Genomic DNA, 27,178 nt, shown 5'->3' on the forward strand with positions numbered 1-27,178 from the left:
AAGTTCAGTAACTTTCCCGCTAAGGTTTCTGTTTAAAACTCGAAATCAGAAGTACTAAAAAGTTTTTCTAAGGTTTGGCTCAAATTAAGAATAACTTTTTTCGTTAGTTACATTTTTGTTGTATTTACCTACGCGCGACTCTAACATTTTGTGTCAGATACAATGTTTTGGTTTAGAGCATATGATTATGACGTACAAGTGCAAAACTTGAAACTATTTAGAGAAAAGTTTTAGAAGACGGTTAAATCATGTAGTTATGATACTAATCCGCCACCTGTCTTAAGATCTAAGATAATCATTAAGTCCATGGTAACTTGCCCCCCTCCTCCCTTGTAAATATGTAATAACATTGACTCGCTCACTTCTTTTATAAAACATAACAATAATAATAACATTGTATGTGGAGTGGTCGTAGATTTAAAGTAAGATTTTAGTGGACGAACCTTAGAATATAATTTTCTTATTGAATTTGCTATATTCTGTCCAAAATATGGAAATACTGGAGGATCTCACCAAAATTCATATTATTATTATTATCTTGTGTATCATTAAGGTTTTAAATACTGTTTAAAGTATTAGTGAACGTCAATTTTATTAGGTCTTAAAATTGTTTCAATATACCAGGATTTTCTTAAAAACTACCCGATACGGTCTACTGTCTTTTCAACTTAGTGTACGCATAGTATACCGCCTAACAGCAATCCTAGGTTTTGTTTCGTTCCTCCTGTTTGGAGGGCGAGTGAGCCAGTGTAACATTAGGTACAAGGGCGCATTGGTGATTTGAAGAATGATAATATTTCTTATAGTGTCAAGGTAAAATTTTAAAATGGGTAGAATAAACAAAAATAGATGATACTCTGTGCTTCTGGTCTACCTGTCAATTTTCCATGTGTCACTTTCACGACGAAACTAGACTTAGCCTTCATTATAAAAAAAAAAATTAAAAAGAATTTAATAAAAAATTACCAAGTTTTTGTAAAGCTGCGACTCAACAAAAGAAAAGTTGTGAATACGTAAAGTTGGTAACAAAGAATTATGCGATGTTGTGTAATTGTTATTGACTTTCTGAAGAATTACGAAAGTTGCAAACACAGAAAGTCGATGGAAGGCCGACAGGAGGTGATATCATAATGACTTCTGAGGTAACAAATTAAAAAAAAATACTACCGAATTGAGAAACTCCTTTTTTAAATTCGGTTAAAATATGCCTGTACTATTTGAATGCAGTATATATTTTTGATTATTATATATGTATAACAAATTTATTAGTATTTGTTATTTATTTATTTTTATTTGCTATATGTGTTTACAGTTATGATTTACATATCAAATATAAACGTAGAGAGACCAACGAAACCTTAATAGACAGAACTTATTCTGTAGAATTATGTGTGTGAAATGAATGAATGAAAATGTATTAATATGTGTGTGTGTGTCTGTTTTTTATTAATTAAGAGATAGGGAATAATGCGTATTTTTATATCACGTTTAAATTGCATTTTCGTGACATTATTATTAATTGTTTTGTTAAGAAAATACATAAAAAATATTATTATAAACTTGGAAAATGTCAACAACATTTATGACCAGTACTTAAGTTATGTGATAAGAACGCAGATATACTTAGGGCTGTATGCATCTATGAAATGAAATCGTAATAATATCATAGAAAATATCTATTGCCACATTTCGTCAAATATTCCCTTAACAGTGACGAGTGAATTTCTACCGAATGTATAGTTTTCAACCCTCCTTTGGTCTCGATCCTGCCTACTACCAAGCACCGCACAATCTCAACTACCATTATAAATGGAACCATACAATCTATCTCTGACCCTCAATAGTCTCTGTGAGAAGTATAGCTGAGCGGGGAGCGGTGGTTCAGCTTACACCGGTCCAGGTCCAATGTATTTGTCTTTAGGCTTAGAGGCATGGGCGCTGTATCTGAGACAGGAAATTAGGTTTCGATGTTTGAATGTGGTGGAATATCTGTGGGTCAGTCTTATGCAAAACGTAACCATCTATTACATGTACCTATGTACGTATTGGTCAATATTATATTTTAATTAGTGAAACAGGGAAATTGTTGCTAGTTTTTATTTTGTTGAATCTTCTCAACCTTCTACTTCAGACCTGAAGTAGCTTAATTATTAAGATTAAGATTGATATTTAAATTTAGATTATTGATAAAAGGTCTTAATTAGAACCACATCAGGTCTTAAAAATTTCGCAGATATTTTTAACTTTGCCGATTCATAGATTCAAATTATTTGTAAAAATACATTGATAAAGAAGGCATATTATTGCATACAAGATTATATAGATGACAAAAAGGCGTTGAGCTAATATACTTGTCGACTTCTAGGCAAGATATATTATATACATAGGTATATAATTGTAATTGATATAAAATCTATTTATGAATGTGAGTTGGCAAAGATAGCACACATATATTATTTGAGGTATACTAATAAAAGCCTCTGGTTTAATACAGTCATGTACATTCTTTATTACAATCCCAATGTACAACCAAATGTCTGTGACCCATGAACAAAGTCGCACACACAGAACGTCGCATTAATATTTAAACACTCATTGACTGCATGCCTATTCATTAGTTACTAGTTGTCGTCCGCGGCTTAGCTCACGTTTTAGGGGTTGGTCGTCAAGTATGAGGCTATGTCCTTCCTTAAAGTTCAAGTGTGCTTCATACTCAATTTCAATAAATTCGATGGAGTGGTTTGGCCGTGAAAGAGCCACAGATAGACAGAGTTACTTTCGCGTTTATAATATTAGCATAGATTGTGGAATAAGCGCCAATACCTTCGCCTTAAAAATAAAGACCTTATAAATATAAGCCCAATGATGGGACATGGTAATACTGTCAGTTTATTTTATTACAACAAAATTGATAACTTAAATATTCAATATTATGTATAATATAACAAATGTGTTGGTATAACTTTACTGTAATTAATAATAAAAATATCGAATTTAATTCATCCGTTGGCTCTCTTGCATACCATCGTTCCACATTTGAATGTCGTCTTTCGCAGGGACACATACGTTCACGATAAGCGCGCACTAGATTAGAAACATTGCCGAATGGAAGCAGAGTTTGAATTTGGAATTGATTGAAAGAACGAATGCTTGAACGTTCGAATTTGAATGGCGACTCGGATTGTAAACTAAGGTTTATTTTAAATACAGATTATAGATACAGCGTACATAACGCTATTTTTTTTTAATTATTTTTTTATTGTTAATATTATACAATAAAATCTATATTCGATTATATGAAATGTTTATCAGCATTTAGTATATGATTAAATCAAATATGTCAATTCTTTTTTTATTAGAGAAAAAGGTATAGACCGTTAAAGAAACCATATGATTGCGTGCCATAATTAATGACATCACTCGCTACCACCCACTAGTGGTGACTGGCACATTCTCATTGTTCTGATGTGTTACTCCGAAATAATTAGCAAGTGTCAGATAAGTTATTTCACGCGAATTATACAATCATTTGAGAGATATGCCGATTTTTCTATTAATTTACAAATTAAAAAAAAAAATTGCAAAGAGAAAAATAATGCTTTAATGATTCAAGTTTGAAAGCAATCTGTTCACGAATTGTTCCAAAAATGTGTTCTTTTATCTACAATAATAATTAGCTTTAGAAAATTAAAAAAATAAAAATAAAACACGTTATTCATATTAAATTATAATCCGTAAAATTAAAAGATGTATAAATCATTACGATTTTTATCTGTTATGCAAAATTGCTACTATTAGATTGATAGAAATATAATCAAAATAATATTGTTAATAAAATATATTTTACTTATTTTTTTAAGGAAAATATTTGTCCATTATACTGGCCAATACGACATTTATAGCCATTAAATAATAAACACAATGATTGCAAATTAAAAACTATTAATTTCATTTTTAGAACTAGTGATGTCCATTGGCTTGAAGCGGCACTCGTCGGCAATCAGTGTCTCCGCGAGGCGTCCCACGTGGCCGCTACTCCTGGGGAACGAGGCAGCGATGTGAAAGAATCAAAGAATCGAACAATTGTCAACAACATAATGGTTAAACGCAAAACAAACTTTATAACGTAACATTAAGGTTGAATATAGCTTGAAAGAAATAGACAGTTTATTAAAACGAATACACAATGTTTTCCGCTAATTATGATGCTAATAACGAATTTAGATCACCAACCGTCAAATTGGTTTTTAGATTTCACTTTTCTTTATATCGATTGCAATGTTACGAGTCTCATAGCTTTTGTTTTTGTGTTCGGTAATTGAAGACGAGTATTGAATTTACAGTTTTAACTCGAATGAAGATTATTTTTATACGAGTCTGCCAAAATAAATATCAACATGGTACGTATACGGAACATAATTAAGGATAACGCGTATTCGCGTCTATACAATATCATATTCACAAAACAATTTCTGCAAGTAATGCACCTAATAAACTAACTGATTACTATTTTCATGTTCATAAAAGGGCACACAATACAAAATAATCTGTAAGAATAGAGGGGAGCACCAAAGAATGCTATTAACGGTTCAATAATATTGACTATCCATCTCAAGCCTACCGATACAACAGGAGCAATCCAGATAATTCTCATTACACACAGATCTATTCGATGTTGTCGGTCGATTCTAAAACGCATTATGCATAGCCGCAGGCGGTCTCGATTGTGGCAATCGAACTCATTGTGGCACATCACTACCGAGTGAGCGGATCCCGCTAAAATTTAAATGTCATCGTTCCAATTCGAAATTCAATTACGTGTAATTAATGCGGGCTGCGCCGGTGGCGGAACCGGCGCTGTTACCGATTTGAAAACAATGCAACGAACGCCGTCGGCCCGTTCAAAAGCGGTTTTAGAACGCAACTCATGTTTATTTTTTTTTATTTTTATCTTTGGAACTGTTGAAAGCTATTAGAATTGTAATGATTAATATACTGGGCTTTTGCCATTTTTTGTGCTAAAAGATCTTAATTGTTTCACACCTTGATGATGTTATCATTTAGTCGATTATTATTTTAATTATAATCAACCTCCAACCTACAGTAAGTAATGTCGGACACTGAACAACAAAATACAACAAGTGAACAATACTCGTACTGGTAAAAACCGATGGTAGCAATAAGCTACCACCGGTTCGGAATATTGATGCTAATCAGCAGAATGAAATTTGCAATTGTAACTTTGAACCTTGGAGTAGTACTGCAAAAACCTTCCTTATAACTGTAACACCTCGCTTTATTGCCGCCACTTTTGACAAGAAGGCTTTTCCGTTTTTTTTGCAAAGAGGATCGGAATTGCGGATTCAACAGGGAATTGCTGCTTGCATACTTGCCACCATTCCACGTGGTCATGATTTTTACAGTAACTATTATTAATGCTTATTTATAATACAGTATATTAATAATTCTTATGTAAATAAAATTAGGTGTAACTCAAATTTCATAATATGTCTATTAAAAATATTATCGTATCATTTAGCATAAATGTTAATCATTGGCATCTACAAGTAACAGTGGACACGTGAAAGACCGCAGGTTCAAACTCTGACAAGCGTATTATTGTTTGTTTAATATGCGTATGTAATGTAATTCGGTCACAAGTATCCCCTGTATCACAAGTAGTACTTAGGAGTATCATTGTGGTACGAGCTCCGAACACTATCGAATTGACCATACTGTTCCACTGATTGCAGTAAAATATAAAAATCTAACATTCTCAATCCTACATAAAAAAAAATCTTTTAAAGCCATATCAATGAGAAGTCCTTAGTAATCATTAAAATTTCAAATCGAATTATAAATATAATCTACACTTAATATCTTCAAAAGTAATACGACAGCAATGTTAGGGCTTTTTATTAGTTATTATACCACTAAACAACATTGTTTAGTAATATTGTGTTCCGGTGTAAAGGAAGAGAGAGCCAATGTAGTTCCTAATTTTGGCGACCCATTGGCGATGTTAGGACTTTTTACTATACAGCGTCAATTTCTATAGATGGTCCACTCATGTTATGATCCATGTTATGATGATTGCAAATGCGTCTATTTATTACAAATAAAAACATTGAAAGTTTTCTATCGTAACAAAATACTTATACAGTATAAGTTCGGATTAAATTTAAAAATATAGTAGAATATAATATATGTTCCTGATCAGCCTGATCAAGTACAATTCCAATAAGGATCATAGGCAATATAATTATATTACGTGGAGAAAAAAGACACAGAGAATGTCAAATAATGTGGTCATTGGAATAGTAATTATTCAACAGGATATAGAACAAAACTATAACAATTATTCAACAGAAGTTCTCCAGCGTTCGTAACAATGTATCATTGTGTGGAACAAGTATTGAATATTGTTTAAATCACACGACACGGATACGTTACGATATTAAATATATGATAATTTAAATTTCGCTAAGAAAGTTTATATAAAAAATTTTATGGATTTACTTAAATGTATCGCATTCTCCGGATTTAAGATGTAAGCATTTCGCTTTTCATCTGAAATATACGTATATTTTTTCTAATACAGTTCGAAGTTAGAACTACGTTAATTTGAAATAATATGATTTGATTTGAATCGCTTGCATTTGTTTCATGCTAAATACAATGTTTATAAAAGAGCAATGTCATAAACAAAAATTGGAGACTATTATTGTCATACGATATGTAAGTCGAAATAAAACTAGTTTTTAACGGATTTAATCGCGTATATTAATTATTTTAACATCCCGACGTTTCGAGCACTTTGCAGTGTTCGTGGTCACGGGCAGACTGCAAAGTGCTCGAAACGTCGGGATGTTAAAATAATTAATATACGCGATTAAATCCGTTAAAAACTAGTTTTATTTCAATGTGTAATAATCGCGAAAATCTAAGACAACATGATATGTAAGTCGTCGAATGAAAGTCGTCTCGTTATCGTTTCGTGTGCTTAAATTCACCCATCGCTGTTGGTAGCCGAAACAGGTATTCATAATTAGAGATGTAGGTGTTATTAAACCCCATTCAGACAATGCAAGGGTGTGACCAGCATCCGTCTTACAATGTGAGGTGTTAAGACTATTGTTCCGTTTTTTTGTCGTTGTCGTTACGTTGCAATTAATTTTCTTATCTGTTTAGTACGATAGTGTATCGTTATTATTTTAATTTATAATAAGGAGGCAATGGTTTAATGCACCTGATTTTAAATCACCTCTATCCATAAATATTGGCGCTGCAAGAAATATTAAATGATCTCTAGTTTTTTCGCCCTTCATCATGAAATACAGCAATATAACATCATTTAAAATCAGTTGTTAGAAATTATGAAACGATTGTAGTTACTATAAATTGTGAATTTTGTAATGTGCTAAACCTTCCATTCAATTGTGTATAGAAAACAATGTGACCTAAAGTGACCTCTTCTGATTGTGATTTCATAATTATAAGTTTGAATCAAGTATGTGAACATTGCCTTTAATACTATTGAAGCCTTAAATCTGATCAATATAATACGAATGTATTTAATTCATTACTTAATTTCAGATTCTCATTATTCGTTCTATCAACGGTTCTGATGATACCTTATTAGTTAATTAAGTAGTTTAGAAGATATGCGAGAACAAATGAACAGACATACCCGTAATCGGGTTAATATTAAAATTGAGTTTTGATCGACTCTGTGTCCTTATAAGTCAAAATATACATTTATTTTTAATAAATATTTCATAAATTGTACTATTCAATGTATATTATAATAAGGTTTTATTTAATTTCTATAGAAAAAAACCGTTCGAAATAATAACATATCTTATAATTAAAGGTATATGTGGAAATTATATTACTAGAATTCACAGTCACCGTATATCACAAGTGCATGTATTTCTGCGTGCCAGCATTCGCACCCCAATAATCCCGCCAAACGCGCTAAAAGAAAACCATCAGCTTCACAAGATGTCGCCACAAAGCATCACTCATCTTTATACGGCAGGAGCACGTAACACCTGCTCTAAAAGTGCCTTATTAACGACTTTCTATGTAGTGTGGCTTATCAAGCCTATGTGCAAAGGCACGGGTTTTAGAAAAAACTTCAAAGGTGGTCGGGAAATGTTTTCAGCCGGGCTTTCGCCTTTTTTCAATGGCAATTAGTTAGCGTTTCCGCCGACGCTTGCTCTTACGCCTTTTGCAATTATGATGTCGAGTAGTTGAAACGTTGATGTGTGGGGATCGGATGCGGTGTTTCGATAAATACTCATTCCTTATATAGCTTAGGAACCGTATTGGCTCAGTGGATATAACACAAGGAAAATATCAATCAAATCTGTGTAACAAATACTTTGAGTTACAGTTTTTTTAACTTGCATGTGTTTTATATTTGTCTCATAATTCATTACGTGTTAATAATTAGATTATAATATTTTTAAGAGAGACAAGAGTATTTAATTAAATTTTAGTAAATCTATTGAATTTTAATTCATTACTTGGTGCTGAAGAAACGTTCAAAAGAATTTTATTCAATTTAAAGTTTATAATATAAGTATCTTCTTTTATAGCATATTTTATAATTAAGTACAAATCATTGGACATTGGAAGAGAAACGTCCGTCTCGAAAATTCTGGCTTATGTACTCAGGACTTCTATCCCAGTAGGCATCGGAGATATCTACATGATTGCTAACTTATTTAATATAATACAGAATATATTAACTAAGGCTTAGTTTTATATATTTTTCCTGTTGAAAGAGAATTGTTATACAACATGCTCAATTAAAAAAAAAAAATTAAATTACTGAGCTCACTAACTACGCACAGCACATTCCTAACTCATCGTAACTACAGGGGGTGTCTTAAACTAAAAATATTGATATAAAACCGAGGCCGCGTTAATTAAGCTTTTCACTCATTTAATTTTTTACTCAGCTGAACCCTGACTTTTGGTTAGTGCTAATTTATTATGCTATTAATTAGCAATGGATCGTTTTGATCGGCGAAGCGAGGTTTTAGTTTAAAAACACTCTATTCGTATTGGTCACGTAGTTTGAGCTTAAAGGTTTGATTTTATTTTAGCGGTCTCGAATTGTTATGGGTGTTATTTTAGTTCTATAAAAAATCATTTGAAACTAAATGTTGCGTTCATTTTAAGTGAAGTGCAACGCTGCAAATTATTAAAAGTATATGTATCGTTCGCAATTTGATAATACAAAGTCGTCCTCTTTTAAGTTTGCTGTTTTAAGCCTGTTGGGATTCATTTTTATTTGATCTTTAATGCGTAAATTACTCGACTGAAATAACACTAAGCATCGCATTTAAATCCGTCTAATTTTTGAAGTTACCTTTACAATGTGAAATTATTACTTATTCTTCTGTATTTTAGCGTTCTCTTTTTGAAATTTGGTACCCTTTAATTAAAATTCGGCAAAATTAAACTCTTGTCTTCTCTATCCATAACGAGGAAGAAATAACTTTGAGGTCATCTTTGTTTATTTATCCTTTGACTCCAAAAACACTCCCAAAATGCCAAAGAAACAAATCTCATTAAAATTGTGCAAACTTACCATAAACTAATTGGCAAAGCGCGTATTATCCAGGCCGGTTGAAACAGACTTTTCAACTGACGAACTTCTAATTAAAGCGGGCACTTCTGAATCTGTAAGCTTATCTAAGCAGACAAAGACCATTCATGGGATTCTGGCGCTTGTGTCTGTTATCGTAAAAGGTATTTTTGTTTGCAAAAATCGCTTTAATTGTAAGATTATGCGTGTGGGTGTGAGGGTTCTTTGAGAGACTTTGAGCTAAGTGAGCCTGCATCGTCGAGTATGAACAAAGGGCGTGGAAAGGCAATTGATCTTCACAGACGCGATTAGCGTTTAAGGCGTTGAGGAGGAAACGCCGAGTGGTGCCTTTTGACTGGCGAAAAATGGGGAATCTTCCGTAATGAGTGTGTGACTTATAACTTTTCATTTTGATTTCTTGGATCCATTATTCAAATGATGTTTCAAGCCAACATAAGGCTTATAAACTTAGCAAGCATGTTGTTTTTCTTGTAGACTGAACATTATTCAAACAAACAACTTATGATAAGGAAACTTTCGTGTTAAGACAAAGGATCATTGTGTTGGGTGTGATCAAGAATCCATTGAAAAATTAGATTAAAAGCCGAAGAACAAACATATTTCTTTTTCAACAATGGCAAAGTTTCTTTTACAAAAGAATATTGACATGAAACAATGGTAAAAAAAATTAAATCTTTATACTGCGGTAAATAACTGGGGACGAAATTATGTAATGTTTGAGTAACACGATGTTTCATAAAATTTTATACGAACAAACAAAACTTCCTCTTGTTTCATAAGTTAACAAAAATTCTGAAGTTTTCTGAAGAAAGGGTTATTTAATATTGAACAACAAACATTACTTGGACTACATAATGTTTTGTTTCAAGTGAAATAAGCTTTTAGATACTTCAGCGTGAAAGCCTTTAAGTTCACGAGCAACTTGAGGTGTTGTAATTGAAAATGTGTAACAAACTTTTGAGCCATTTGTTTTATTTACTTTGACGTAATTTTTGAGGTTATTTGTAAGTGAACAAGCATATACGGCCCCATAGATATTGACGCTGTAAAGAATATTAATCATTCTTTACATTTACTTTGGGAGCTAAGATGTTATATGCAACTACCGGCACAACCGGAACACAACAATACTTTTGGCGATAGAATATGTTATGAGTGACTGGTAGATACCAGACCAGACGGGCTTGCACAAAGCCTTACCACCAAGTGTCTGTTTTTGTACAAGTTTAGACTGACAAATTTGTTTATTTATTCGTAATTATTATTCGTGAATATATCTCATATTCCCTTATTATTATTAAATTCGTAAAGATGGCAAACTTGACTATGATGATGATGTTTAGAGAAGCCATTTTTTTCTAATTTTATTGCTACTAAGACTCTTTGCAGGTCAGTCCACTTAGGGAATTTTCTACCGCGAAAACATAACAAGTAGTGTTGATGAGTTCTGATTTGGTAGGTGTTTGAGACAATGTTCCAAAAGTAAAAATACATCATCAGTCCTGTTGTTAGCAATGCATTAAAGGAGTAAGATGCCATGGAGGTTACCACTTTTCATCAAACAGGCTGTTCACTCAATACAGACGTTTTTGTCAATATTCTTAAAAATATATATACCTATATATGTAGCATGATAAATCCCTTGCCTACACCAAGTTCTGAGATCATTTATATTATATATTATAAGCATCATACAGATTGAGATGGGTACCTGTCTGATGGACCGTTGTCTCATTTCGCAGTATTCGAGCAAATCATAATTATTGACATCGAAGTTAGTCATGTGAATATCATCGTCATATTTGAGACAATTTGCACAAAATCTTAATTATACACCAAACCCTTCCTCACGAATCACTTCGTCCAAACCGTATAAAAATCCAGTAGGTATTTTTTAAGTTTACCACTAACAGACGCGGCGACTTAATTTTATAATATGTTGTGATTAAAAATAACGGTATAAATATTTTAATTATTACAAACCAGATATATAACTTAAAAGCAGGACACGCAAAAATACAAGACCGTTGGTTACCGTAGTTTAACTAAGCATAACAATTTCAAGTTTTATATTTCGTTTCCGTCTTACTTTTGATTTCAATAGTACTCAGTAACACTTGTATGAATACACGTGATTACACGGTTAAATGTCTGATTAACCACTGTTCCGCTTTCGACCTCAAAACGCCTTTTGTGTTCATACATTTCATTTTAACATATCTTTGATAACGACGTCTTCATCGCATACAATTGTCAAAATTATCAAATAGCATCGCATGAAACTCTGACAACATCAGTTTTGTTAGCCTTTCATATTTGTATTTAAAAGATTTCATAATTCATATAATTTCTCGGTATTAGTAGTACGAATACTATGCTTTAATGATTCTTTAATAGAATTATAGGCAATAATAAAAACCGCTTAACTTATTTGAAATTTATTTTTCATATCTTCACTCACTTCATGTGTGTAATCTACGAAAGACCTCACGTCATATATTGGCCTGCAACTGATTTATGGCTCGTCTCGGACACCCATCGACAAAAACTCGCATCAATAGAACAAGAAACACAAATGAGTGTATACAATGCACTCCGTAATTGTTTAGACAAAGGAATTAAAAGTGAAGTAATTACACTAACTAAGACAATGATCGCTAGCGATTATATGTCTTAAAACGTATAAGTAGGACTTAATTTTGATACTCGTGGTCTAAGCGTTATGATGGTGAGGGATTTCATACTGGAACCAGTATCTTTTGCCATCAAAGCTTTCAGCGCTCTTACTACACTTAATTTTTATGACATCTCAACAACAATGGAATGGAAATAAAAAGAAAATACTTTCTGCTTTAACTATTATATTGTTGTTCTTACATCTTTAACAGTTGTTTTAAGAACCATCGGTTAACGCTTTTGTACTCGTTCTCTTACAGTCACGCTTTAGTTTATGGCAACCCGCCATAACTATATTATTTCGTACATTGTATTGTTACAATGCATGTTTGGGGACATTTCTATTTATTCATTTAACTGTATTTATTAATTGTTCACGGTAAAACCTGAACAGTTGGAAACACCGCAAGGTTGGTCCTGGTTTCAAAAGTTGTTCAAGCAACTTTGATGTTTGTTTCTTTGGTTTATGGAATAGTTTTACTTGGCAGGTGTACATGTCCCGCTGTTTCGGTACCACACTAATGAGGATATTCAGTGGAAAATAGGATGCGTTACGAATTGCTTAGAATAAAACAAAGAATGATTATTGCTTCTAATAGTGGAGATGTATTAGCTTCGAATACACCGTTATACAAGCAAGTTTAATTTTCTGAAGGAGAGTCAGTTTACTGCTTTCGAACATTGTAACGTAAAATACTAATACCAGAAATATTATATTTGTGTAAATTATGTTTCGTCGAAAAAAGTAGCTATGGTGTATAATTATGTTCTTTATAAATTTGAGATACGACATTTTGTAAATTAACAGATACGAATTTTCGAATAATGAAAATTGTAAACCAATCATAACTTCGATGAGGTTCGAGAGAATTTTAAAAAATCCTCGGTCAGAGTTGGGGCGAAGAAAAATAAACAATCAATTAGGTGGCCTGTCACCGGCACTGGGGGGAGAAAGTTTGACATCTTCGTATCATGCTCCAGCGGTTTGTTGGCTACGATACTGATATCTTGGAGAACCATTGATATTATAATATATGTTCTCAGTATCATATGAAAGTGATCTTTCACATATTACTCACTAGTTGTCACCAACGACTTCGTTCGCCTTTTAATGGTTGTAATCGCGTGTTATAAAAAAGTAACCATGGTTTGGTCGTGAAAGAGCGACAAACAGGAAAATATATATGTACCTACACATATATAAAGATAGTTACACTGACTATCTATGGGCTTCTTAAACTATAAGACATACAGTGATAGATACTTTGTAGGAGAAGTTATGTTATGTACGCAATGAGAAAATACAGCTATTTCAAATCAATTTTATCATTCGTTTCATTCAATTTATCCACTCAATCCGTTCAGTGATATTCTATTAAACAAATATTGTTAAACAATAAATTGTTAAAGATAAATTCATATAATTTTATCGATCATAACACTTTCAAGGACCAGAACAACACTACGCGTTAAAAACATTTAATTTTTTTATCATCCTAGAGGCAAAGCCCACGTGTATATCGCTAGTAACTTATATATTTTCTTTATTTCAAAGGAAGTCAATCAAAGTAATAAAAAAGCAATCAGACAAAATCCTTAAGTAGACAGCGTATCTAACAATCTAAATTCACACCCCAATATGTCTAATTGCACAAAACATCCCCTGAACAAACAAACATACAAACACAAAGAACAGATTAGGGAAGATCCTGATCGTATTTAAGATAAATAAGTATTTTTGCTAAGTACGGCTTTAGATCAAATGATAAGAGGGCAGCTGGAGTCTTAAGCTTAGTTTATATAGAGAATTAACATGCTCGCATATTATGTAATAATAATTTACTTTGGACTTATTTAATTTAATTATTATTGTTTAGCCTTGATCCTTCAAATTGACAGAATTTCATTAATTTAAATATTTTGTTCAGACATTGAATTCAGTAGTTATTGTAGTGCATAAATTAAAATTAAATCAAATTCAAACTAAAGCTTATCAAAATATTTGTTGAATTTTATAGAATACATCTTTGTGTTCATTAAAAAGATAAAATAATAATGTCCACCATTATTTATATCTTTAGCCTGATTGATTACTTAGTACCGCAGCCCCTTTGAATACATTCGAATTCTAATTTAAAAGTTTCTAAGAAGAAAAGAATTTTTAATATATTTACAGGAAATAGTTTATTACAAATAGACATTTTTTATATATTTCGAAAAATTCCCTATATAATATTATTTATATTATATTCCCTATAAATTTTTGAAACATAATGAAAAAGTTTTTAAATTTAGTATTTTATTACAACGACTATTGTTTCATACTAAAATATTGACTCGCATCATGTAGTCTTACCCTTAATGCTACGTCGCACGGAAGACTTTTTTGTGGTCTGCTATAACATGTTGTACAAAACATAGTAAATTATTTGAAAAAAACATCTTAAAATTCAATATTCCGTTACTTTTTATAGTCACATTTTTAAAAGATTTTTCGCCTTTACGCTCCGTAAATTTAATTATAATTTTTATTCTGCGTTATTTTACCACTACATACGGTAGGTATTAATATACATACCTAATTATACTTTTATAATTTCAATTCAGACATACCTACTACACTTAACTTGGACACTTTTCGAAATATCTATCGTTATAGACAATTGTAGAATAAATAAATATAAAACCTTTTTAAAAGAATAATCAATTCGAAATACGAAATCGAACATTAAATTGGTTGGTATTTTTTTTTTATCTGTATCGATAATAAAATTAAATTTATTAGTTATACATTATCATATACGTAGGTTTTCAGTTTGTTTACATTGTTAGGAGTCATTATCGACCATAAACATCGGTCTATCGCCGATAGTGTCTCCTAAATGATAACCAATCCTTACTCACTGCGTGGTACCTAACCCAGCCAGGTTTGTACATCCCACAAACAAGTATTCATTTAAAATAAAAAATCGCTCATACGATCAACTCTCTAAATATTCTTGTTTGGGGGGAAAATACGAGTAAGCCAGTGTATCTACATAACAATGTAGAAACTATGATTAGCAGCGATAAATGTTTTGGCAGACTAAATAAACTTTGCATCGGTCTCTTTCTTATTTCGTCTTTTTTTGGCGATTGTCGCTGATTTTAATGAATATTATAAAAGATTAGTAACCGAACCGTATTACTAAGATGATATATAAGTTACGAGGAAATTTACGAGCACGTCTCCTTTGATGGACACGAAAACACTTTTGAACAATTGAAGAAAAACCGTACTCATTGATAATTCTATTGATAAAAACGCAACAAAAATGACACAATCAAACGAGCAATTAATATTCATGTTCATCATTCGTCCTTCTCTAACACATCTCTGTCCCGTTCTCGGACAGTCGCGCACACATTAGGGTACACGTATAAGCTGCTTATTGTATTTTTATAGTTATTTTGATCGGCGCACACACGGTTTATTGTGTGGATTATCCTTCATGAATACAGAATGGGGCATTACGCTTTTGTGCTTGAATGTACACAGCTGATGCTTCGGAAACAATATGGCTGTTTGCGAATCGCCGGTAAATGCTTTGTAAAAGTTTTTTATTTTTTAATAACTTGTAAATATCGACGTGAATGTTAATTCCATTCGTGATTTCATTTATTATTCAATTAAAGTTACGTTTTGTTGTTTGCGGCACGCGTTTTTGTTTGTTTTCAAAACAATACATAGTTTCGTTTTAAATTACTCCAGGACATAGAGTTGATTTCAAAATATCCTTTATTCAAGTAGGCTTTTACAAGCACTTTTGAATCGTCATTTAACCAATTTTAAGTAAAGCTACCACCGGTTCGGAATGTAGATTCTACCGAGAACAACCGACAGGAAACTTAGTAGTTATAATAAATGTGTCGATTGCTATTACTACTATTATTATTATATTATTATTACGAGCTTTGCTGTGTGATTTTTTAAAGAATAGGTAATTGTGCTCCAATTGGCGTGTTTTATAAAAGGTCTTATCTTTAAATTCGCTGTAGTAAGTTTTCTTTGAATTTGTTTATTTTATTGCTGTTCTTGATGTAACATATGCGTATCAATTAATTGTTTGTAATGTAACTTATAAAATTAAGTAATTATACGTAGAAAATAATAATAAAAAATCGTATAAATACAAATACGAATTACAATGAAACTATTATTTATCTCATACCTGTCTGTAAAGGTATATAACAATGGGTAATGAGGCGGGGTTACAAACTTTTAACATATCACAAGTTCAAAAGTTTAATGATATTATGTTTCGATCCATTATCAGAACAAAAAAATGAATTCAATAACATTCATATTTAAAAAAAAATCACAGAGAAATACTAAGATTTGCAATCAAATCTTATTGTCAGTGATATAACTCTTACCTCAGTTAAACTCCACGCCATAAATGCCGCATACAATGGCAAATTAAATGTAAACCCGCACATAAATATATATAAAAAACCAAACAGACACAAATAGAAATATTCTCTTTACACGCATTCATCTATAGACAATTGAAGGAAATAAATCATAGAGCTGACAAGAAAATGTATTTTATACAACATATTGCCATTAGGATTGAATAACGCAAACGATTGTGACTCTTATTGTGTATGGTATAAAGCCTTCGTTTTATTTTAAAACTCTTCAAATAGTTTTGCAACTAACATGCATCATCCGCCCCATCGCTTAAAACGACTCGAATCGAGTTTGGCGCGTAAATTATGGGACAGCCCTAAACAATGAAAAAAGCTTCATTCGCTAATGCATTTTGTTCTCAAAAATTAATTTGGGGTACTCGACAAAACTTGTGTACGCACCCAATCAGTCGCAACCCTAATACTAGGGTTGAGCAATCTTAAATATACGATGCTTATTAATTATACTTAAAAAAAATCATTATTACTTGCACTTTTTGTTAGTACTGAAAAATAAGACAATGTATAGAATTATATATAAAATTATTTTTGTATTATTTTTTTAAATAATAAATAAAAATATAAGAACTATTTTATTTTCTAAAAATAAAAGTAGGTATACTTTAACCGAACCTTTTTGAGGAACCTAATATATCACAAAAATTAAAAATGGTAGCCCTAACATAAACCTAGGGGTGACAAAACTCAGATCTCCGTTACAGGGTGAAGTGGTATTGTTTAAGCCCTTTAAACTTTTTAATTTATTAACCAAAAGGGTTGCCAGTCGTAAAAATTACTTTTATTGTTTGTAACGACGTCTCAGCCTACGTGATAACAATTTCTGTCTTATAACTCATTTTATTAAATGGTCGTTACCCATTATTACTTGATCCTTCAAGAGGAGTTAAGGTACGGTTAGCCGGGGTTTTTAATAATTGATATCATTCGAAGACTGTTCATGTGGTTCGTGGAGATAGTGTGTCAAGTGCCTTTTGTTATTAATTTTATGTCCTGCTAAAGGTTGAAGCAATGAGCAAACTTGTTTATTTCGATTGAAAATGATTTATTGTGTGGGAACGCACGTAGCTTAGCTTTAAACAATGACAGCGAGGTCATAAATTTCATTATGATCATACAGACAGTTTTATTTTTTTTATTTTTAATAATAATAATAAGAAAATTTATCGATCTTAGAAAATTTTTACTATGAAAATTAAATATTGTATTATAATTTTTTTTATTATTATTACTTAGGTCATATTTAATAAACAATCGTGTTATTTTTATATATAAGACTGAACAAAACATATCGAAACAATCAAAGATCACAGTATCCTGGCCCCGTCATCAGATCATCTCGAAACCAACAACCAAGTTATCTTGTTCTATTTTATACATATTAAAATAACTATTAGAAGTTTATAATCAATTTTCTTTATTCGTTAATCTTTGTTCGCGTTAGTTAACTACGTACATATACACAAGAAGCTAATATAAATAGTGTAAATAATAAAATTACAGTATCTATACTGATGATAGAAGCTATAAACGCGTTTCGGAAAAGATCTCAGTGTATAGCTGCGCTTTTGCTTTAAATCTAGACTATTAAAGCGTGAATTTCATTGAATTTAATGTTCTCGTAGGTATTATATAATAGCAAAATTGATTTTTTATACTTACCCATGCTTAAATATTAAGAAACTTGTATTTATTTTTATATATTTAATACAAAATTCTCAAAGTTAGCCTATTATAGGCTAAATAATATCGAGTTAATCAAAAGAGTTACTTAACATACCATGAATATATTTTTCAGGTATAAATGGATGTCGATAAATAAAAGTTTGTTAACAAAAGGCCGAATCAGACTAACCCTTCAAGCTGTAACAATCTATAACTTCACCGAATCGAAAGGCAACTTTGGTAAACTAAATTTCACTCCGTATTCAAACGCGGTTTCTTATAAGGGGGAAAACATTATCAAAATCGCGACAGCACTCTAAGGAGGCCGCGTGTTGATTCTATCAGAAAAGTACTTGAAAATCTGACACTCGCGTTAATGTTATTTGGAATCAACCTATTTTTTAAATAGGCACAAACTTTTCAAAGACCCCGTACTTGAGAAATGCAGTAAACCCAATTCTATTGGTTCAAACCTGAGCTAGCAATTTGAAATTTATTTAAAAGACTCTATACAATGCATTGAAATACATCGTTGTGGCGTAAATAATTATAAGTAAATCTATGATTCAGCACACCAATAAATATGACGCAATTCCTATTACTAACTAGGCGTTACTAATAGAAAAGTAGGTATTAATGATACGTAGCTTACACGCTTAAGCTTATCGTTGTTGGTATTAAGCGATTTACTTTACCGGAGTTAATATTTAACATTATTATTTTTCTAAATTAGTATCGAACTCGACACACTTACCGTAACAACCCCGATCCCAAATGTCTGTAGGAGAAAAGGTCAGGCATTGTTGGCAATATTTTTTATGCTGATGTCGGAAAACCTTTTTCCACACTTATACTCCAATAATGGAATTCATTAATTTTATTTTTATCATTACACAAAATTATATTAAACATATACAGTACATTACCATTGTAGTGCGTTTCATGTTTCTGTCTTCATGGTTACTGGCGACCCAAGGGTAGGATGGAAGAAGTGTTTTTTCTCACGCCTTGGAAAGTACGCAATGCTTTCAGTATTTCTGACCTACACATATTTCAGACGATTGCAATCTCATTAGATCATGGCAGTAAGGAAAGTAATGCATCTGTTCTTCCTTGGCTCTTGCACTATAATGTTCCTGACTGGTTGGCATAGTAGTGGCTGAAATCGGTAAGAATACCATAATAATAAAGTAGCACTTACGTTTGATAATAGCCGAGATGATCCATTCGTTTTCATATACATATTCTGTGTTTATATTTTATCTCATCCTAGGCCGTGAAGAAAATTTCGTGAGGAATTTTGATATAAAAGTATGGAATAAATTCCAAACCTTCTCGGCCAAAGGTTAGGAGCCCAAAAGTGGCATATTTACAGTGTTAATTTCCTTTCTATTATTACAAATACTTTATGCCACGACTCTACTACATTCTCGTTATAATGTGCGTATATAAAATAATTCATATCCATAAATCTTGTTCGCGACGAATGTGCCGAAATTAAAAACATTATACGTAACGAAAGAGGATCAATGAAATGAAAACATAACCGAACAAACACCACATCGTTATCACCTGCACCTCAAGTTTTCCCGGGAGACGTTCCATATTTTCAATTCTACCCGATCTCGATTATACGAAAAACCTTAGTTCGATATAAAAGACACCTTAACCAATATAACCAGACACATGAGTCCTATAAAACAGACAAAAATAGCTCTTATTACAAGGGAATAGAAAACCTTAAATCTTTGTTGATTGATTTAAACAAAATGGTCAGATGAAAGTCGATATTTTATTCGTGCTTGTTAAATCTCATTGTCGTTTTAAGATTTTTACTTGTTATTCCTTATGGAATAAAGTTTATTTCATTCGAATGCAACGGACCCACTGTGTTAATATAATGTATAGAAGTTCTGTCTCTTCTTATTGTGCTGTTAAAGGATTTTGTTAGGAAACATGATTTTAAGATATATTTATTGCTGCTCTTGATATGGTTTCTTATAAAATCATCGAATTTATTTTAATGTCCTTCTTTTTCTACTTTTTAATTGGTATGTTGTTGTCGATTATTCGAACGAAGTTATGGTCACGTAAGGAAGAAGCGTTATGACTCCTCCAGGACCATTTTCCCTCTTTATCTTTCTTATACGGTCTTATAATATAGTATTCAAACTTCACACGAGATTTTAAAAACAATTTAATTTTTTGTTATTATTCATTATAAACAATTAATTAATAGATGATTAAGACATAGATAATTGTTACTATTTCTTTTATTGAGTCTGTTATTTATTACATAGGTAATATATAGCGATAGAAACTTCCTTCCAATCGGGGGTCCCACGACTACCCTAATTTTTTTGTTTTATTTTGTGACTTCTGAAAACGTAGCAGAGACTGTTCGTTGTGAAATTTTGTTAAATTTCTCATAATGAATAACATTTACAAAAACCTAAAAAAAATCCAGATTACCTTCTGCTTTCAATCTAAAAATTTGTTACATATTTGATATTTCGTAACACGCCTTTGCGAGTTTCTCTTAACCATACTTTACAGTTACTAGTTTACATACGAAAAATAAATTAAACAAAAATATTTTTTACTGTACACAACATGAACACGTGGAATGGTTACAAGAAAGCTAGCAGCACTTCCATGTTGAATCGCAATTCTTAAAAATGTTAAATAGAAGAAAAAGAAACGAGTACAAATATCGATAGTAACATCATGTTTAGATCGTCTGACTAATCCAAGACGTACTAAACAACACACACGATATTATAAAGTAATAACTAAATTTAGCTACAAATAACGCAAAGTAGCTCACTCTGTTGCACAAAGTGCTCAATTGGTCAATACAAACGCACCTTGGCTACACACGCAGCATTGTGTACCTAATTGTTGTAGATTTATTAGCAGGGTCACACCTGCCGAACTACAATAGTCTCCATGGATTATAGCGTTTTATACAAAATTTTTGAATGCAGCTTGCGAGTCACGAGCGATTCCCGCTATTATTCAAAAAAAAAAAATAACGAATTGTTGTTTGTCGCTTTTATAGTGACTTATATTATAATAAATTGAGATATCTTATTGCGTTTTGTAAATCGACACCATAAAGATTGTCACAATTATTACATTAATTTAGATTTACGATATTCGCAGTCGAACCTCATTTAACTGAAACCGAAGAATTGTTTTAAGCATATCTTTATAAAGAATTAGTCACAGTGGACGACCGACATTGTGCATTATTCTGAAGAATGTGAATCACAAAGGCAGCACTTTAAACACTAAAATTGTGACCAACAATACATGCCCTTATTCAGACAGTCCTTTAAAAACAGAAATTCCCGCTAAATTCGCGACCGAAACGCCCGCAGTGTCGCCAAATGCGTGAAATTATCCAACAATGCACGGTAATGATCCTTTACGGATGAAAAAATGAAAATAAATACATAATACATCGCCGTGCAAAGTTATCAAACGCGGTCAGCTATGCAATTTTGTACCTTAATACGTGGAATTAGTCTTAAAATTAAGGTTTCTAACTGTAAAATAAAGGGAAACTTGCAAATGTATAAAAGAACTGTCCTTACACAACTCGGTCTTACGAAGTAAAAAATAATTTGAAGAAAGCAACAGATACAATTAAATTAGTCAAGAATTCATAGGCAAAATATTTTTTGTTAAAGCTTTCTATTGCTTCGCCCATCATCAACGATTGTGATCTGTGGGGGGCTATAGACTGATTGTTTTTAACACATTCGGGATACGGTTAAATCTATACATTGCTTTATTTGGAAATAAATTTACAACCTATTGTTGTCAACAAAGGGGTGGCTTCTGCTTAGTTACAGTGTTTAGTTTTGTGGTAAACTGCGTTATTGAAGGGGTCCTTTAGGGTCCAATTTTTGGCCAATATGGAAATAATTTTAAATACAAGGACGTCTCGATATTGTTTCGGTAACGGTTTTGACGTCTTTACAAATTATAAAAAGTAAATAAAAAGTACTAAAAACATAATTACTAAACATTTTTGTTAAAATTGTTTTAATTTACGGGACAAATACTTTAAACATCTTCACTTCATTGATTTCATGACTCTCTATAATTGAAATTGTATTTTTTAACTTTACTACAAATTTTTAAAATAACTACAAGGTATGAGACCTTATGTTTATATGTGTGCGTGTATGCGCTGGCGTCGCGTCGTCTGCCCGATTCTGGAATGCAGTCCTGTCGGTATCATAAAACTAGCAGACATCTTTGTATCGTTTTTAATCATCGTTACTGATTGGGAGATAACCATTTATTATATGATAATCAAAACTATGAAATTTTCAAAATTGAAAGCAGTACATTCGTAATTTGGATTGGAATTCATTGATTCCACCAACATCGTTTGCATTTGTTTTGATTGACGTTAATACTTATTCCATTCTCTTCATCTTCATTATATTTATAAAGTCTTTAGCACATAAATGTACCGTTTAATTTTCTTCCATACACGGACACTTGAATTTAAATAAAATAACAATGAATTCAGACCTCTCTTACCTATTTATGTTACTATGAAAACAATTTTATGCCTGCTTCTTAACACAGAATAGGCTGTGATCATCCCACACGTTTCAAAGAGTCAAATAACATTATTATACTGTATCTTATGAACCCATAAACAGTTGCCGACACATTTGTTAGTTCCCAACTGATTTTGAACTCTACTGCACTCGTAATAAGAAAATCTATTAGTAGTATAGGTGGTATGTATAAATTTGTACATTAAAGTGTATTTTTAAGCGTCTTTGTCGCTTGATCACCATTCAAAGGGCCACAATGATCAGATGCCTCCTTTTTATAAGACTCGGCGTTTATAAAACATCCTGTTACAGAAATACCAATTGTAATCAACTCTTGGGATTTGGACGACTTAGAATTAATATATTATTAATATATTACTCGTACAATTTAAAAAGGACGTATTCGAATCACGGCTCCGTATCTCAGTAAGTTGAGATGTCGGTCCAGATTGTTATCACAAAAGTGTGATACGAAATCGGAAGCAAAGGAGAGCAGTACCTAAATTCGTGTACAAAAGTATTATCTTTTTTGTTAACAATGTTTGGTAATGAAGAATATTGGCAAATAGTATACGTTGTCTTAAGCAATAAATATTAAATTATATCTGATTTGAAATGAACAATGTTATCATAAAGGTGAAAGAGATTTTATTATGTAAGTATTTCTTCGTTATGGTGCTATAAATAAAACAATTAAGGAACTTAAGTTTCTAAGTCTGTGTACCAGTACCACCCACTCATCAGATATTCTACCGCCAAACAGCACCACTGAGTATTTTTGTGTTCCGGCTTGTAAGGTTAAATGAGCCAGTAATACAAGCACAAAAGACATAAAATCTTAGTTTCCAAGGTTGGTTGTTGGTTGGTTTAGCAAATGTTAAATATTTCTTACAGCTCCATTGTCTATTCTAAACCACTTACCATCAGGTGGCCCATTTGCTCAAGTTACTTGACTAGTTCAAAATACTTAATTTATGTTAAAAGCCTAGTATACCGTGATATACTATTTTGATGCGTTCATTAAATGTTACAATTATTATATCAATGTCATTTGTCACTTTCGGACATTTCACAATCGTGTCATGTTGTGTGGTTCGAGTTGGTTCCTAATAGGTCTATTGTTTAGTGTTTCTGTTTATCTTATTCATTCGGAACTCATTGCATTTTATTTCACTATTGAGTTATTTTTAAAGTGTGACAATTTAAACTGTATCTACAATTTGCTTTATCAATAAAATCTGTTTTTATTTACAATGCGGTTACTATTCGATTCTTGCAACATATTAAAGAATAAGGCTTTAAAAGATACAAGATATTAACTCAAATATTTTTCACTAGTCATCAAACATTTTCAAGCAATACAACGCTATCAATACCAATATCAAAGTTTATTTTCTCCTCAATCGTTAAAAATTTCAGTTCATAAAGGCTGTTTTATTGTTTTGATAATAAATGCGTTTGTCATGCGATAATCGTTACATCTCACGACTGTATCACAATCTTATAGTTTGAATCGCCGCAAAATATTTACGAAAAGTGACATTGAGGTGGGGCTGGTCGCACCAATGACGCGGTCAGGCTTTGATCTGCTTAAGCTTCGGTTTCTTTGGGTCGATATAATTTTATCAGTCACAAGTAAATATAAATATGAAAAAGTAATATTTGTACCTATTTAAAGTCAATATAAATCATAAAAATTAATATAATAATTTTTACATATTATTATTTCAATATGTTCATCTAAAATTGATATCAATATCAACCTTGGCAGATGCTACTGTATTAAAACAAATCTAAAAATAAAAGGCCTTAACCACCATAGCTTAAAACCGAATAATACACTCGTAATTGCAAATGATTCGCTAAAATAAGAATCTTAAATTTTTAAAATTTTAATGATGAAACCGCACCTTAAAAAATCTTTGATAAGAAACTAACATTTAAGATTCACTTATTGTTCCCGATGTAGCTTTTAAGATGTGCCCGATAACGGTGATGTTGACAAAAGAGCGAGCGGGCACCGCTTTATCATATTCGGAGTTCCTTGGGCAATAATTAAATGGACGATGAATAACACTATTAGTGTAAAAATTACGTTCCTACGATAAATAGGATCTAAAAATACATTCAACGAAGAAACTCTGCTGGGGTATAAAAAGCATAAACACCAGTAAACTAACACTAAACTAAAAAACTTTGTTATAAGCAGGAACTAATCACCAGGCACATCTTAGCCCAGGGTGCAGGGGGTTCAAAAATCCGGGCTGCGCGTTGGGGAGTCGCTAAAAAAGTCTTGGACTATCGTCGAATCGCCCCGGATGGTCTCTTAAAATTATTTTTTTGGAGAAGGGGATATCGCCAGAACACTGCTTGCAGCTGGGAACTTGTTGTCCTTAAGACGGAGCTGCTGATACAATGCAATCTATCTTTGCAATTGCGTAAATGCGACACCAAAATTATGCTTTCAAATTTAAACTAAAATTTGATTTGGGCGCAAATGTACTGGTTAGTAGGCTAATCATATTTACTACTTCCAAATAACAATGCTTAATATTATTGTGTTCCGGCTTGAAAGGTGAGTGAGCCAGTGTAACTACAGGGACATAACATCTTAGTTCTTAAAATTGGTGGCACGTTGTTAATATGTAAAATGTTTAATATTTTCTTTAGTAGGTACTAATGTCTATGAGCTATGGTAACCACTTACCATCATGTGGCCCATTTGTCGGTCCATTTACCTAAATTACATTAATAAAGATCGATATTTATATAATTAAATAAAAACATGATGATGTAAGTGCATTAATTTCCGGCTGCAGTATCGCCTCTGGAGTTCATCGAAAATACGCTTGGTTAAGTTCTTGTCTCATATTCAATTCAATATCCAATATTTTTTGAAATCGGAACCTAAACGCCATCTCTATCATCTCTCCCAAAAGAAAGTTGACACCAACTGTTAGCGCCGGTTTTTGTTTTTTCCTTATTCAAAAAGTTTTTATATAGTTGCCTTTTAAATTTCAAAAAGTCAAAAAGTAATAGATAATCAACCCCATTGTACCTTCTTATAACTATATACAATATGGACTTCTGTCATGATCCATTGACGGTGGAAAATTGGATATTGCACGTAATTTAGACTACTTGTGCCTGATTTTCTTTTGAATTGGAACATAACAATGCAAAAAATAAATACTCTTTATTGCCATACCATTGAATTATAATATCATACCTATATAGCAATAATATAATAAGAAAATATAAATAATATCTTTTATATATCTACGGATCCAATAGCTAATAATCAAACTTGACGTTTGAAACGATCATTGTCTTAGCCGATTCTCCTTTACACCGTGACGAGTATAATTTAACGTACGCCATTTTGTAATAAATCTTTGTCGTGTGTAATTATATGAATCATTATTATACAGATTTTTAACATTGATTATAAATGAATAATTCTGTTTCTATATATGCAAACGAGATGTTCTACTAGAATATTGTAATCTTATCTAGCTTTTAGTTGTTAGTAATGACGTTTAACTTTTTTTTTGTAGTAATGGTTAATGTTTCTTACAGACCACTTATCATCAGGTTGCCTATTTGCCAATCCAATCAACCTGTATCATAAAAAAACATAATTTTAATCACTAAAAATAACAATAATAAGATTTGATCCAGCTCTCTTTGTATCCAATACATAAATGTATGACTCCTTTAAACTAAACATATTTGTTATAATTAATAATTTACATCGAAAGTAATCGGTTAACAATTAGATGTAAACATTAATTATAAAAGGTTTACGAAGGAATGCGATTAAAAAGGCTGTTAATCAAGTTATGACTATAAAATTGTAAAATGTAGAGTCCTTCTCGTAAAAAGTTAATCCTACGTGAAACCACAGACTGGCCTTGGCTGATATTTATAATTAGGTATTATATTATAAACACGGTCCCGTGTGTCGTTGAATTTATGAGATGTGTCGGAATTGACAGGCGTAAATAAAACTCGTGTCCTTATTGTGGTGGCTTCGTAAAAAAGCAAATCGAAAATTATGTTATGTTGTTTCTGATAGTAGTTGTTATAAAAATATATTTTAAGTTTGACGAAGCAGGACTGTTTTAAACAAATGTTTCATTTGAAAAATGAAATAATACTT

This window comes from Vanessa atalanta, chromosome 3 (assembly GCF_905147765.1).
Source record: "Vanessa atalanta chromosome 3, ilVanAtal1.2, whole genome shotgun sequence".
In the NCBI taxonomy this organism is placed as follows: domain Eukaryota; kingdom Metazoa; phylum Arthropoda; class Insecta; order Lepidoptera; family Nymphalidae; genus Vanessa; species Vanessa atalanta.